The 14,730-nt window shown below is 35.1% G+C and overlaps 1 protein-coding gene across 8 annotated transcripts in view; it reads right to left on the bottom strand.

Annotated features, from left to right (window-relative positions):
• MGAT4C (MGAT4 family member C) overlaps positions 1-14,730 on the bottom strand; it is a 742,934-nt gene that overhangs the window by 28,850 nt on the left and 699,354 nt on the right. For 2 of the 8 annotated variants that reach the window (XM_058741869.1, XM_058741868.1), the window contains one exon: positions 3,316-3,401. The exons of the other annotated variants lie outside the window; for them this stretch is intronic. The gene's annotated coding sequence lies outside the window, so the exon portion shown is untranslated. The remainder of the gene's footprint in view (positions 1-3,315; positions 3,402-14,730) is intronic. 8 annotated transcript variants of the gene reach the window in all.

Here is a 14,730-nt window from a genome sequence, read left to right as displayed (position 1 = left end):
AATCATATGGGCTTGTATCCAACACTTAACCCCACATCAGGGAAAATCACAAAGTGAGTCTTGCCATCAACTGTTCATCTGTCTGACATGTGGCACTATATGTATCTGACTTGCTTGGCTTGCCTTTTTTAATGCTTGCCCAATTTGCTTTTCTACTTTGTGGAAGGCAACACACACCCTCAGGGCAGTATTCGATACTTTCTGATGAAAAAAAAAAAGAATGTTGCTGACATAGCAAAAGCTTCAGGAAGTCACAAAAACGGGAAAGGTTTTATAAAACATGATTACCATTCCATTTTTTACAAAAGGCTCAGATATTGATGGAACAAATGTAATTGTATTTTAATTCAAGGTTTTTTTTTTTTTGTTTGTTTGTTTGTTTTTTTTTTTACACTCCCAAGTTGTATGGTTCACTTGTAACCGTAGGTGGTAGCAAAGTGGAAAATTATAGAGGCTAGATTATTCCTTAGGGTTCACAGTGATAACCAGCAAGATTATTTTCTGGTTTACTTGAAGCAGATAGAAACACAGATAGAAAATGTATGGCATTGACAAGCAGGTTTCCTGTCATGGACTGTTAAAATAGTAAAACTTGAGATGAGGATTGGGAAGAAAGCATAGTCAGTTTTTTCAACACGGAAGCTAAGACAAGAAATGTTCTTTATTTACCAACTTCCTTTTTAGAATATCATTCTCTTACAGATCTCGAGTTTCCTTCCATTGAGCTAAAAAGGGCTAGCTGGTGTGGAATCAATAATAGCCAACATTGAGTACTTTAAAGTACTTGCAGGGTGCCTGGGTGGCTCAGTCGGTTAGGTGTCTGACTTCGTCTCAGGTCATGTTCTCAGGGTTTGTGGTTCGAGTCCCGCGTCAGGCTCCGTGCTGACCGCTCAGAGCCTGGAGCCTGCTTCAGATTCTGTGTCTCCCTCTCTCTGGCCCTCCCCTGCTCACGCTCTGTCTCACTCTCGCTCCCAAAAATAAACATTAGTATGTGTGCTGCTGAAACGAGCACAAAAATAAATAACCATTAAAAAAAATTAAAGTACTTACTAAGTACTTTAGCAAGAATATAGGAGTTAGTGCTTAGGCAGATCATGATTATGAAAGCTGTTTTGAGTTGTGGTGGGGAAGAAAAAATGATGATGATGATGATGATGATGATAACTGACTCAGAGGGCTGTAAAATTTTGTTAAGTCTTCCACAAAACTCATGGGGTAGATAAGAACATATTTCGTGATTATTCTCACATTACAAATAAAAAACCTAAAGATCGGATAGATTAAGTGATGTGCCCAGGGACCATATATAGCAAGGTGTGATACATAGGTGTGATAAAGGACGGGTCTTTCTGATTCTCTGACTTTTTATGCATTCCAGTCTACTCAGTTTATCAGAAAGCTCTAAAAATGAGGTGCTTCTTGGGGAGCCTGGCTGGCTCAGTTGGTAGAACATGTGATTCTTGATCTCGGGTTTGCAAGTTGGAGCCCCACGTTGCATGTAGAGATTACTTAAACATAAAATCTTAAAAAAAAAATCTTAACCTTTTGATCATGACCTGAGCCAAAGTCAGATGCTTAACTGACTGAGCCACCCAGGTGCCCCAGCACTGTAGCATTTCCTTAGTTCTGATTCTGAATTTAAGAAACCAATAGGACTTAGGTATCCTCGTGTTGATTTTGAATCTGAGCGGTGAAACAGGACTTTGTATTAAATACTACAAAGCTTTTGCTATTTCATACCTTTGAATTTTCTGGAATCAAGAAATATGTTAATAAAACTACACCCAATGCTCAAGTAGAATATATGATTCATTGTAGCCACTTAAAGCAGTAACTGAATTTTTCCATTCACAAACTGTGTATGCTTACGGATGGCCATAACATTTACATTGTTTGGTGTTTACAAGCATAATTGCCAGCAAATTTTGGCTTTTGGAGAGGTAGCGTTGAGTTGGGTAACTTACAGATTACTTCTGTGTCAACAATCTTGAAAAATGAAATTTTTTCTCTATCTTTAAAACTCTTCCTGAATGAAAATGTCCATTATAATTTATCAATAAATCACCTCCACATATTCCGTTTTATCTAAGATCTATAAATGTTCTTATATGTTTACTATTCTTAAATACATCTAAAATTTTAACTTTGTAAAACTGCATATAGAAAAAAGATTAAAGAGCTACAATGACATATTAATATTGGTTGTAGGTGTTTCATACAAGTATGAGTGATTGTTACTTCTTTATACTCCTCTGTATTTCCTAGTTTTCTGTAATAAACATAGAGCACATTTAAAACAACATATTTGTTTTAAAAAGCACCTCAAATTCTACATGTAAAATTTTAAAAAAAATTTTTAACGCTTATTCACACTTGAGAGTCGAGAGACGGAGCATGAGAGGGGGAGGGGCAGAGAGAGAGGGAGACACAAAATTCAAAGCAGACTCTAGGTCTCAGCTGTCAGCACAGAGCCCCAGACTGGTCTCAAACTCACACGCCATGAGATCATGACCTGAGCTAAAGTCGGATAATTAACTGACTGAGCCACCCAGGTGCTGCTATGTATAATATATGTTTAAAGTTATGCAAAAAAAAGTGAAGCAAAAATATGAGAAGGTATTATTTAGTTCTAAAGGTAAAAAATGTTTCCTGAGCTGAAGAATATTTAAATTCTTCTTTCTCTTTTTATGTTTTGTAAAATAACTGCTCATATATTAATTTTATGGAAGATAGTTTTCTTTTCTATAAACACTCTTCTAACTGTACTTCAATATCTAAATGGACAACTTAGGCCATAAAATTCTAATTCATAGAGCTAGATTGATACAAAATTTCAAGTTGACTAGCGGTGCTAATTCAGATACAGGAAAACAAATATCATCAACTATCCTACAGCCTGCTCTTGGTGAAATTGAAGCAGTCATTTCCGTAGTTAAATGTTCAAATGGAAAGCTGCAATGTCTGTGGCCTAGGGATACTGACAGCAATGGTATAATTGACATTTTTTTAATGGATTTTAAAGTCTCAATTCTGTTCCTTCACTTTGTTATCAGAAATCTTAAAAATTTCTAATATATCAGTTTAATTTTTTTTCAATTCCTAGACTCACAAGGTTATAATTAAATCTAGTAATATTAACAGTTGTATAACAATATTAGTTCATTTGGGTTACCCTCAAATGGAAACAGAATCAAAACTTTGTCTTTTCCCTATGGTTGCTGATTTCTTAAAAACAGTCAAGGGGTTTTAAAAAGAAATAAGTAAATTTAAATCTAGATTCATTACCAGTTCCTTAAATATAATTTTTATACCAACCTTTCAGTCTCTTTTCCTTTTCATTCTCCCATGGTAGGAATTACTTTATTGATTAGGAAGCTATGGCCTGAGTGCATAATGAAAATCTGTAATGAAAAACTCATTTGAGAAAGAAATTAATAATTTCAACAGTGAAATCCAATTTTCCTATGTTCATTCTTGTAATCTATTTTGCATTATTTCCCACATGTACTCCAAACATCACTGACTCATGGCATTGTGCAGATAATCGATTAAAATGAAAGAATCACATAAAATATGTTTCTTCAAGGCTAACCTCTGGCTCTTTTATATTAAAATAGTTATACTTCTATATTCAATAGCTAAAAATGTTATTAGAGAATTAAATACTTTTGCAAATACATTTATTGAATAATATTTATATATGTTGTTTTAGGGATTCTATAATTTATTGAGGAAAATAGACTATCAACTATGAACAAACACTAAAAAATCTACATTTTAGGGAAATGTATTATATGATAGGCACCGTGCTATAGGACTTTCTACATTCACTGTCTATTTTCTTCCTGCAAGAACTTCAATAGGCAGAGACTATGATATCCATTTTTTAATCAAGAAAAAAGAGGCTTTAGGGAATGTTTAGCAAACTTGTTCAGGGTTGCATACTGGTTGAGATTCAAACCAAATGGCCATACTGACCCATAGTAGTGAAAGTATCATGATAAATTAGGAGAAATACTGCTTATAGTATCATAGATATGTCTGTAGTTGTGATAGCATGTATATGTCCTTAACTCTCATGGTTTTGCTAATATAAAATAAAAACTAATGCTACAATAAACAAAGTATCTAAGTCCTGTTCATAATGAGTGAGACAGAGAAACTATATGGCATTCATTTTCTTTAAATACACAATAATGAAAGAATGTATAAAAAATAGAAGCAGTAAACCACCATACTCCAAAGTTCCTACTAGAAATAACCATTCCTTCCATAACTTAATTTCCCAGGGCCTTTTCTACACATACACAGACATAGCACACACAGCTCTACTTAAAATAGCACAAATACACTGAACCATATTATGTGTACTACTTTGTGTCTTTTTGTTTCTTAACATACGTTAGAAATCTTTTCTCATCAGTACAAATAGGGTTCTTTATTTTTTAAAATTATTGAACTGTAGGTCTAGTTGAAACACTTACTTATTGGGCCCTCTCCTAATAAATGTATCTGTAAGTCATTTCCAAATATTCCTTATTACAAAAAATTCAACAGCGATATAACAAAATTCTTGTAACATACCATTGTGCATAATTTTTGATATAATCCTATAAGTGAAATTGCTGGGTCAAAGGGTAGCTACATTTATGATACATACTGCCAACTCTCTTTAACCTTGTAATATACCCCTGTGTATTAAACGTAACACTGTTAGAACTGGTTCTGTGTTTCTTGTCGGCATTTCAAATAGATCTTCCTGCCTCCCAATAAATTTAAGCAGATTTGAGAGATTGCTGTTGACAGCTTAGTTAAATAAGCTTTCTTAGCTCTTCCAATTTGTGTGTTTATAATTCTTCCAGAGCCAGAGACATTACTAAAAGGGGTCCTTTCCAATTAAAGTAACAACAATGCATTTATGTATGGTGCCATTTACTGAATAGGAGGTGATCTCCATAGAAAATACTCATGTTTCAATCTGCATTGAATTTGATTTCTTAAAATCATTATTAACCAGTTCTAAGTATATTACAAATAAATATGCCCATCTTCTTAAAAATAGTAATCAAACAGAGCTATAATAAACCATTATTAGGAAACCCTCAGGAAATGAAGAATTTTTAACTTTGAAACTACCACACCTCGTAAGCAAACTGAACAGCAACATAACAGACAGTGAAAGAGGCTGCAAAAGGCATTTCCATAGATATTTTTCTATTGGCTCTTCCAATAACCAAGCATTCAAAGACTTTTCCTGTCTTCCATGTATCCTCAAATACAATGGCTAGTGACTAACTTAAAATATCCTGGCAAGAAGCATTATTTAAAGATAATTAGACATTTGTGTATTTTTTAATAATTTTATTATGAAAATTATACTTTAAAAATCACTAGTTTCTCATTTGTACTCCATTGGCTACTCTAATATTTAATTAATTACTTAGATCACATCATATAGTATAATATACTCTATTTCTTGTCAAGAATTTTTGGATGTTTTTTATATGAACTTCATATAATGAAAAACGTTAATTGAGAACACAGGTCGTTACAGACTGCACATTTTAACTGCTTTCTATCGGTTAAGAATGCTAGCCCAGTAATAAAATATTCTAGTCAATGGGAAATTATCCATTTCAGTGATTAGACAAAAACTTGAAATTTATGTGAATACATGTAACACTGAAACTATGCTAAACATAACAATATTTTATAATTCATAAAACAGTTTAGAATCTTTCAGATGCTCCAAAGCTCTTACTTCAGATGCTCAGTATAGCTCTTACTATAATTTTCCAGAGAATTTACCAATGATAAAATTTACTTCACTTTGCTAATCTCATCTCTGAAATAACAATTTTAGACTTTAATGTGCATATTCATCTTTTCCTAGAAAAATATTGTATATGTGCAGTAATATTTCATCAACATAAAACCTATATAGTTAGTAATGGTCAGTAATCAGTATAACTTTTGATTTTACATATTCTCCATTGACCTGAGATATTTAGGTTTTCCAGTCTTTAAAAGCAAGGGTATCTAGTTCAGAAAATATCAAACATATGTCATTAAAAATGCTCCATCAACTGTTGTCTCTAAAGAATATCTTACATTCTTCAGATCCCTCTGTCACACTCCTCTGCAGTATTTTCTTAAAACAAATATGACCATGTCATTCTCAAGCATGAGACATTTCATAATTCCATTTGCTGGTGGTTCAAATTCTTTTGCATGTCATTAAGAACTCCTGTCACCTTCTTTTGCCTTAGTAGTTGACAGTATTCCACCTCTAACATCGTGTTGTTTTTTTTTTAAGTTTATTTTATTTTGAGAAAGAGAGAGAGAGAGACTCCTAAGCAGGCTTTGTGCTATCAGCATGGAGCCTGACGTAGAGGCTGGATCTCACCACTGTGAGATCATGACCTGAACTGAAATCAAGAGTTGGACGCTCAACCCACTGAGCCACCCAGGCACCCTCTTAACACCGTGTTCTATGTCTGCTCAAATGGTTCATGCTTCACACCACAGTAGCTCAAATTATGCTCCTTCTTTTAATTTTTTTTAATATTTATTTTTGAGAGAGAGACAGAGACAGAGTGTGTGGGGGAGATGGGGAGAGATAGAGGGAGACACAGAATCTGAAGCAGGCTCCAGGCTCTGAGCTGTCAGTACCGAGCCCGACATGGGGCTTGAACTCACAAACCATGAGATCATGATCTGAGCTGAAGTAGGACACTTAACCAACTGAGATACCCAGGCACCCCTATGCTCCTTTTTGAAGCATTGCCTGATTTCCCCCTAATAAACTATGGGCTCATTGGAGGCAAAGTATTTACTTTACTTAGGAAAATATATACCTCAGAGATGTTCCCCAAAATTTTTGAGTGGATTTTTAATTGATGAATTTATCATTCGAGAACACAGATAAAAGCATCTCTTCAATTAAAATCTAAGAAACCTTTAGTGGAACTTCAAATAAAATGTTTCTAATTATAACACAGTATTTTACTAATTTGATTGCTATGTTATATGCAAAAGTTTGATCCTGAGGGGAGATTCTAGGGATTGGGAGGAGGATTATTACATTAAGACAAAAAGCTTTAGTGAAGGAAATAAGAGGGAAAAAATGTCATATTATAGCTAAGATATGACCCAAGATCTCTCATTACACACCCTAATTTATCTATATATTAACTCTACATGTAATTATTGCAAACTTTTACCAGTGTAATTTTGATCATTCAAACTGGAGTACCAAGCACTGTGTTTTCAATTTTCTAATTATTGTCTGCAGCATTAAACATGGTAATAGTCATCTGATTGGCACTTTAAAAGACTGAACTAATTAAAGACAAGAAGTAGTAAAATACCTGATGTTTTTTAAAGGACAATGGTACAAACATAAAAAGCAGACAATCTCCAAATTTACATATAACCAGCATATTGAGCTTTTAGTAGTGCTGGCTCTCTGTTAAGAATTTTATGTGCTATAATTCATCTAATTGTCACAGAAAACTTGTGAGATAGGCACCATTAATATCTTTGTCATTTTATACATGTGCAAACAAGTTTATTGAGGTTAAATAGCCATCTTAAAGATATACAATCTGGAAGTGATGCAGATAGGGAACTCAAAGGCAGCTGATTTCAGAACCCAGGATCTTTTTTTTTTAATGTTTAGTTATTTGTTTTTGAGAGACACAGAGAGAGAAACAATAGGGGAAGGGTAGAGAGAGAAGGAGAGAGAGAATCCCAAGCAGGCTCCATGTTGTCAGCGCAGAGCCTGACACAGGGCTCAATCTCAGGACAGGAAGAGATCCTGACCTGAGCCAAAATCAAGAGTCAGACACTTAGCTGACTGAGCCACCCAGGGTGCCCCTGAGAACCCAGGATCTTAATCACAATATATTCCTCCTTCTTTGAATTTAGGATGAATGGAGTTTCCTGTTTATTTCAACATAGAATGGCATATCACAAAAATTTTATTTTGTACATTTTTGAGATTGGAGATTAATTTGGAAAAGGAAAAATGACTTAAAATGAGAAAATAGGCTTAATAAATTAGTCTCTAAATCTAGAGACATGGGGAAATTACTCTAAGTGGAATATTGACAATGGGTTGGTAATGGAGCAACCATTTTACTTGAGGGTATGCCTTTTGAAACCAAAGGAGCAGGAATGGGAAAATAAAGGAAATAAGGTCTATTAGTTATTGAAGATTATCTCTATTTTTATTGGAATAAGTAGATGTTTGAATATGAAGATTGTAAATACACAGGGAGATGGATCAATTGGATAAAAATCAAAGTTCCAGTGCAAATTGGATATTTTTCATTTTCTGAGAATTCTAAAAACATTGTAAAACCAGTCTGAGTAATCCAAAGCTTTTGTTCTGCATTAATAGGTCTTTTTATGAAGTAGTCTCTATTGTATGGTATAATTACTTTAAAATCATTGTGTTTTTTTGGTGATTTAATTTGAAAATGTTCATTGTTGGGGGCACCTGGGTGGCTCAGTCAGTTAAATGTCTGACTTCGGCTCAGGTCGTGATCTCACAGTTTGTGAGTTTAAGCCCCACATCGGGCTCTGTGCTGACAGCTCAGAGTCTGGAGCCTGCTTTGGATTCTCTGACACCTCCCTGCTTGCACTCTGTCTCTTCTCAAAAATAAACATTAAAATATTAAAAAAAAAAAGAAAATGTTCTTGTTATATCCAAAAAGTAATCTCTTCATATGATATACTTACTTATTTTCAGTACAGTCAAATTTTAGTAGCAGAATTACATTTTTAGAAGAAATCTTCAAAATCAGTTGAGTATTTTTATTCAGATAGTGTTATGTGAAGAATTACAACAATTTGGTTTTGGGGTATCCATTTCCTTGTGTTATACAACATTTGTTTGTTTTTTTTTTAATTCTTCTTTTATTAATTTGCCACGTTTTTTGTGCCTACTATGTATCTGGATAAAGCATGAGGATGCAAATATGAATATAATATTTCCCACCAAGAAGCTTAGAGCCTCTTAATGGAGAATCTTAAATTCTGATTAAATATGAACTTATACTCTGCTTAATAGTATTTCTGCTTAGCAAAGCTATGGTTAGAAAAGAAGAACAATACTGCTGTTACCCAAGGGAAACTGTAACCTCAACAAGTTAGACAACCAGTCAAGGTTTGCCTCTTGCATCTAAATGAGAGGTGATGTAGTCAAATATCAGCAAAGATGGAAAGCAGAAGGGAACTTCTTATCATAATCGTCACTGAAGTTACTCATGGAGTTACAGAGAGTCTTTTCTTCAAAATGTACATTTATTATTTTTCACAGCAAAATTTTTTTTTAATTTTTTTTGTTTATTTATTTCTGAGACAGAGAGAGACAGAGCATGAGTGGGGGAGGGGCAGAGAGAGAGGGAGACACAGAATCAGAAGCAGGCTCTGGGCTCTGAGGTCAGCACAGAAACCTACGCAGGGCTCCAGGTCACAAACCGGGAGATCATGACCTGAGCCAAAGTCAGTCGCTCAACTGAGCCACCCAGGCGCCCCTCCACAACAAAATTGTTAAGCCCATGTTCAGTATGCACCAACGTTATGCTGGGGGTTAGAGAGACAGATGTATCACCAAGACAAAATTGTTTCTGCTCCACTACAGTATAGCATCTACAGAAACCAATTCCCAGAGCCCATCATCTCTGCCTGGTTGTACAGACATCTGTAATTTGGCATGTTCTAAATCAAATTCATTTCCGGTTCCTCTCCTCAACTCTGCCCACACGTGTTCTTGGATCTATTTTCTTATTTTGTCTAATGACAAGACAATGCCTCTGCGCCGTTGCCTGAGGTAAAAATCTCAGCATCTTTCCTGACTCTTCCTCTGTTGTCCTCACTGATGACACACACCATCCCACATGCAGTATGTAATCAAGTTCAGTCAATTCCATCTCAGAAATGTCTCTGACATTTTCCTGTTTTTTCTTTTTTCTTTTTTTTCTGACTCACTTCCTCCCTCTAGAGAAGATAAGCCCTGCAGAGTAAGAACTTGATCTGTTTTGTTCACTGCAGTATCCCTTGCTCCTAGAAGAGTTCCTGGCACATAGTAAGACTTCAACAAATGTTTGTTAAAGGAATATCTATTTCCAAAATAACATAACAACAATTAATATTTTTGGAGGATCATTATTGGCCAGGCACAGAGATATGTCCTTTGTAAATTTATGTATTTAATTTTTAAACTTACTCTGGAATAGATTGGCACAAAGAATTGATCGGTCTTAGGAGCCCTTGTTTGTAGCTACAGGGTTTTACTTAATTGCCCTGCCACAACCACTCATTCCTACAGTTCATCTTCCATACTGTTATTAGCATTATTTTTCTAAAGATTTATTACAATTCTATTTACCCACTTGAAACCTTTCAATGACTTATAACTTCTTGTCATTCCATGTTGGGTGTATTACAACTTGGCTACAGCCTACATTTCCACTCTATTTTTCAGGGTTCCATTCCAGGAACCAATATCATAGCTGAAGAGCCTACTTGCTTCCCAAATTATGCCACTCACTTTATCACGTGTGCCTTTGTTACTATTGTGGACTGTGCCCGCAATTACTTTCTCCCTGCCTGCTTAATTAACTTCTATTCATCTTTCAAACTCAATTCCAAATCTCCTCCTGCATCTAGTTGAAAGAGAGAATTTGGAAGCCAGATACATCTGAATTTTCATTCTGGACTGTCTACTTATGACTGTAATTTCAGGCAAGGTCTTAATCCTCAAGGTCTTTGCTGTAAAGTTAGCACATTAACACTTGATTTCAAGGGTTAGTTCTTTGATTAAATGAGATAACAAAGCAATTAGAACTTGGTACACACTCAGAAAAAGTATATCAGATCAATGCCTTCTCCTGACATCATCAGTTGAATAGACTGCTCACATTAATTCCTATATCTATTTCAAAACTTACGGAAATTGTGTATTTTTAAATGTACAAATCTGTGTGCCAGGTACCAGGTGCCAGGGACCAAGTAGACTCTAAATAAGTAAATGCTGAATTTATTGATGATTCTAAGATAGAATCATATGTAATAAAAGTACTCTATACTTTCTTTAGCCAAATGTAATTTTTATGGATTATTTTCATTATTCTTCACTGCTAGTAATAAAGAGTTGATTCTGTGCTTACATAAGCTCTGTACGCCTTTTACATCAATAACAGCACATATTTTTATTTGTCCAGCCTTGGAGTCAAACATTGAATTAAATGGAATGACTCAATAGATTAGAAAAGGTCTCCAGCTCTATCAAGACTTGTCATAGTTTAAGGCAAATGTAAATGTCAATGTCAGGTCAAAAAAGACAGAATCAAAAAGTAGTGTGAGTCTTGGGGAAGAAAGGAGTACTACAAACGGGGCATAGCCAATTCAAAGTGGGGGGCTGACTCTGCCGTCGCAAATGAGAATTAGATGGAAAAGTTGCTGCTACAATATGATTTTGGTTTGCTTTGTAAATAGTCTATTTAGGAACATACAAACTGCTATTCAACTACTTGGGGAGAGATCTGGACTGGTAAAACCATCAATCTTGTACTGTGTGAGCACACAATTTCTTTTCTGCGACTTGTGGCAATCACAATTTCCTGCTTTACAAAATGTCAGGAGGCTGGGTCCCAGGAAAAAAGAGGAAGTCAGAACTTGCTGAATATTTCTTGAAGATTATTAATTAATTTATTGTTTCTTTGGAATAATTTTCTTCAGGGAGGAGGGAACCACTTATCTAATTTAAAACTATTGTTCATGATATTAGTGATAACACTTTATTTACAGGTAATATGGAACCTTAAAAAAACAGCTGTATTGAAATTCAATCCTGGCTCAGAGTTTTCCTTTCATTCATTGCTGAATGAGTGTAAGTCTCATTAACATTAAAAATAACTGTGAATGCCTAATGATTATGACATAGAACATGTCTAGGGGTTAATTTTAATTGCGTATAATTGTATTTGGATGAACAGTTTAGAAACAATCATTCAACAATAGTAACCACATTTCTTAATTACAAGTAGCAATTGACTTGGACAGATATTTGTTGTGCCTCTGACCCTATAAAAAGAGCACCCTGGAAATCTGAGTTTATGTCTTCCTATGTTGGAGATATCATCTTTCATGACCACAACTTGCAAAGAGAAAAAAGAAAGAGATGACAATAGCTTTAAGTCATTTGCTACTTTACAGAAAAGACAAAGGAGACTCAGATACTTAAACAATTTGCCCACATTCACTCAACTATTAAGTTATAGAATAAAAATTGATATTTACGTTTGTACATTTTGAAATCCAGTGCTAAGTAATGAAAAGAAAAAATTTTGTGTGAACCATTTGTATCATATTTGTGTGTTGTGGTCTGAACGATGTGTCTACTCCAGATTCATATATTGAAAATCTAATGCCCAAATTGATGGTATTAAAAGGTAGGGCTTTTGGAAGGTGATTAGGTAAGAAAAGTGGAGCTCTCATGAATGGGATTAAGAGCCCTTATAAAAGAGGCCCCAGAGAGCTAACTTGTTCCTTCCACCATGTAAGGATATGACTTGAAGTTTGCAACCCTGAAAAGGATCCTCACTTGCCCATGCTGGCACTGTGATCGTGGACTTCTAGCCTCCAGAACTGCAAGAAATAAATGTCTGTTATTTATCAACTTTCCCATCTGTGGTATTTTGTTTATAGCAGCCAGAATGGTCTAAGACATTGTGTCTGTAGATAGATACTAAAGTTGAAATCTGTGGGGCGCCTGGGTGGCGCAGTCGGTTAAGCGTCCGACTTCAGCCAGGTCACGATCTCGCGGTCCGTGAGTTTGAGCCCCGCGTCAGGCTCTGGGCTGATGGCTCGGAGCCTGGAGCCTGTTTCCGATTCTGTGTCTCCCTCTCTCTCTGCCCCTCCCCCGTTCATGCTCTGTCTCTCTCTGTCCCAAAAATAAATAAAAAATGTTGAAAAAAAAAATTTAAAATAAAGTTGAAATCTGTTTGATTGTGGAATAAAAAGGATGTCAGTCTATGGCACAGATCTTCATTGGCTATTTGAGCTGAGGTTTATAACGTGTCTTAATACTTGTAAGTATTACTATCTGTACAGGTGGTCCTACACAGATAAAGCTCATTAAATGGAAAAGTTTTCTGGTATCGATGACCAAGAAACACTTGCTGAGAAATCTACGATGAACAAAGTTTTGGGTTGCTTATTTTCAAAATAAGGTTGAAGAGGTAAAACCCAAAATGGATTAGGTGTAATACATATCTATGCATTGTTTTCTAATAGAATACTAATTACATTATAATCTGGAAAAAAAACATTTGTAATTTACTAGGGTTCAAAGCATACTTTATTGAATGAGAATATTCAAGCTATGAAGAAGTGTGAAGATTATTAGCCCAACCATAACTTTATGCAGAAGAAAAAAAATCAATACTAGAGAGTCCAAGTGACTGATTTATTTTTTTAAGTTTATTTATTTTGAGAGAGACAGAGACAGCATGAGTCGGGTATGGGAAGAGAGAGAGGTAGACAGAGAATCCCAAGCAGGCTTGACCCTATCAGCACAGAGCCCCATGCAGGGCTCAAACTCGCGAAATCCTGAGATTACGACCTGGAGCAGGAACCAAGAGTTGAACGCTTAACTGACTGAGCTTCCCAGGCGTCCCCAAGTGACTGATTTAACTTGTTACTGATAGGACCGAGACTAGACTGAGGTTTCCTGATTGTCAATGTTATACAATTTGAAAGGGTTCGAATGACCTTAGAGTCTAAAATCATGGTGTTTCATGTTAGCCATTAAATTCAAAGTCACCAACTAAAGCATAAAACATGGATAATCAAATATGGGAGAAGTAGGACTTTCATGATACACTTAAGATTGATACCCTGTCTAAAATAGGTTTCACAGTAATCAGTGGTTTTCCCCATGCTATAAACAATTGTGCTTTTTCTATTGAGCACCAAAAGTAATCCTTTGGGGTTTAGGCCTCAGTCATGAAATAACATACATTTTATACTCTAGAATCACACTCCCTTTGGTGAGTAAGATGTTCATATGCAGAAGCTAAAAATAACTGAGGGAATAGTGACTTAAATCTCCCATTTCATTTTCAGGTTCACAGTGGGGTAGACCAAATGAAATGGTGAGCAAAACTGCCAGCATGCAAATGTATGTTAAAAGTTATTTCTGTTTCTCTCTTATTTCTCTCTCTCTCTCTGTTTTTTGCTGACTTTTTACAGTTTTATTTATTTTGAGTTAAATCTGCTTAAGATGTTCCTACACTTTAATGCATGAGAGCAAAATACTGCACAAATTTTTAAAGAGAGAGCAAGACTAGATTATGAATATGTATGAATATCAATATTCATACATTAATATCAATATGTATGAACATCAATAACAAAGCAACTTATCAATAGAAACAAGCTCACAACCCAGGAACTTCATGGCGACATCTGCAATAGTCAGTTCATGTAGGTTTCACAACAATAGCCATTGAAGGAAGAATCTAGGTTCTAACAGGATTGGCTTGGTCCATGCAATAAGTAAAATAATATATACATATATAATAGAGAGATAAATATCTAGATTTATTTTTAAATTAGAGTAGTAATAATGGGCTTTCATTATCACATGGCAACAATCCACTAGACCTGAAAATTGCTAATTCCATTTAGATAAGAAAGGTTCTTTCCAGTTTCCTGCAA

Source organism: Neofelis nebulosa, chromosome 8 (assembly GCF_028018385.1).
Source record: "Neofelis nebulosa isolate mNeoNeb1 chromosome 8, mNeoNeb1.pri, whole genome shotgun sequence".
Classification (NCBI taxonomy): domain Eukaryota; kingdom Metazoa; phylum Chordata; class Mammalia; order Carnivora; family Felidae; genus Neofelis; species Neofelis nebulosa.
This window is presented reverse-complemented; position numbering and strand designations above follow the sequence as displayed.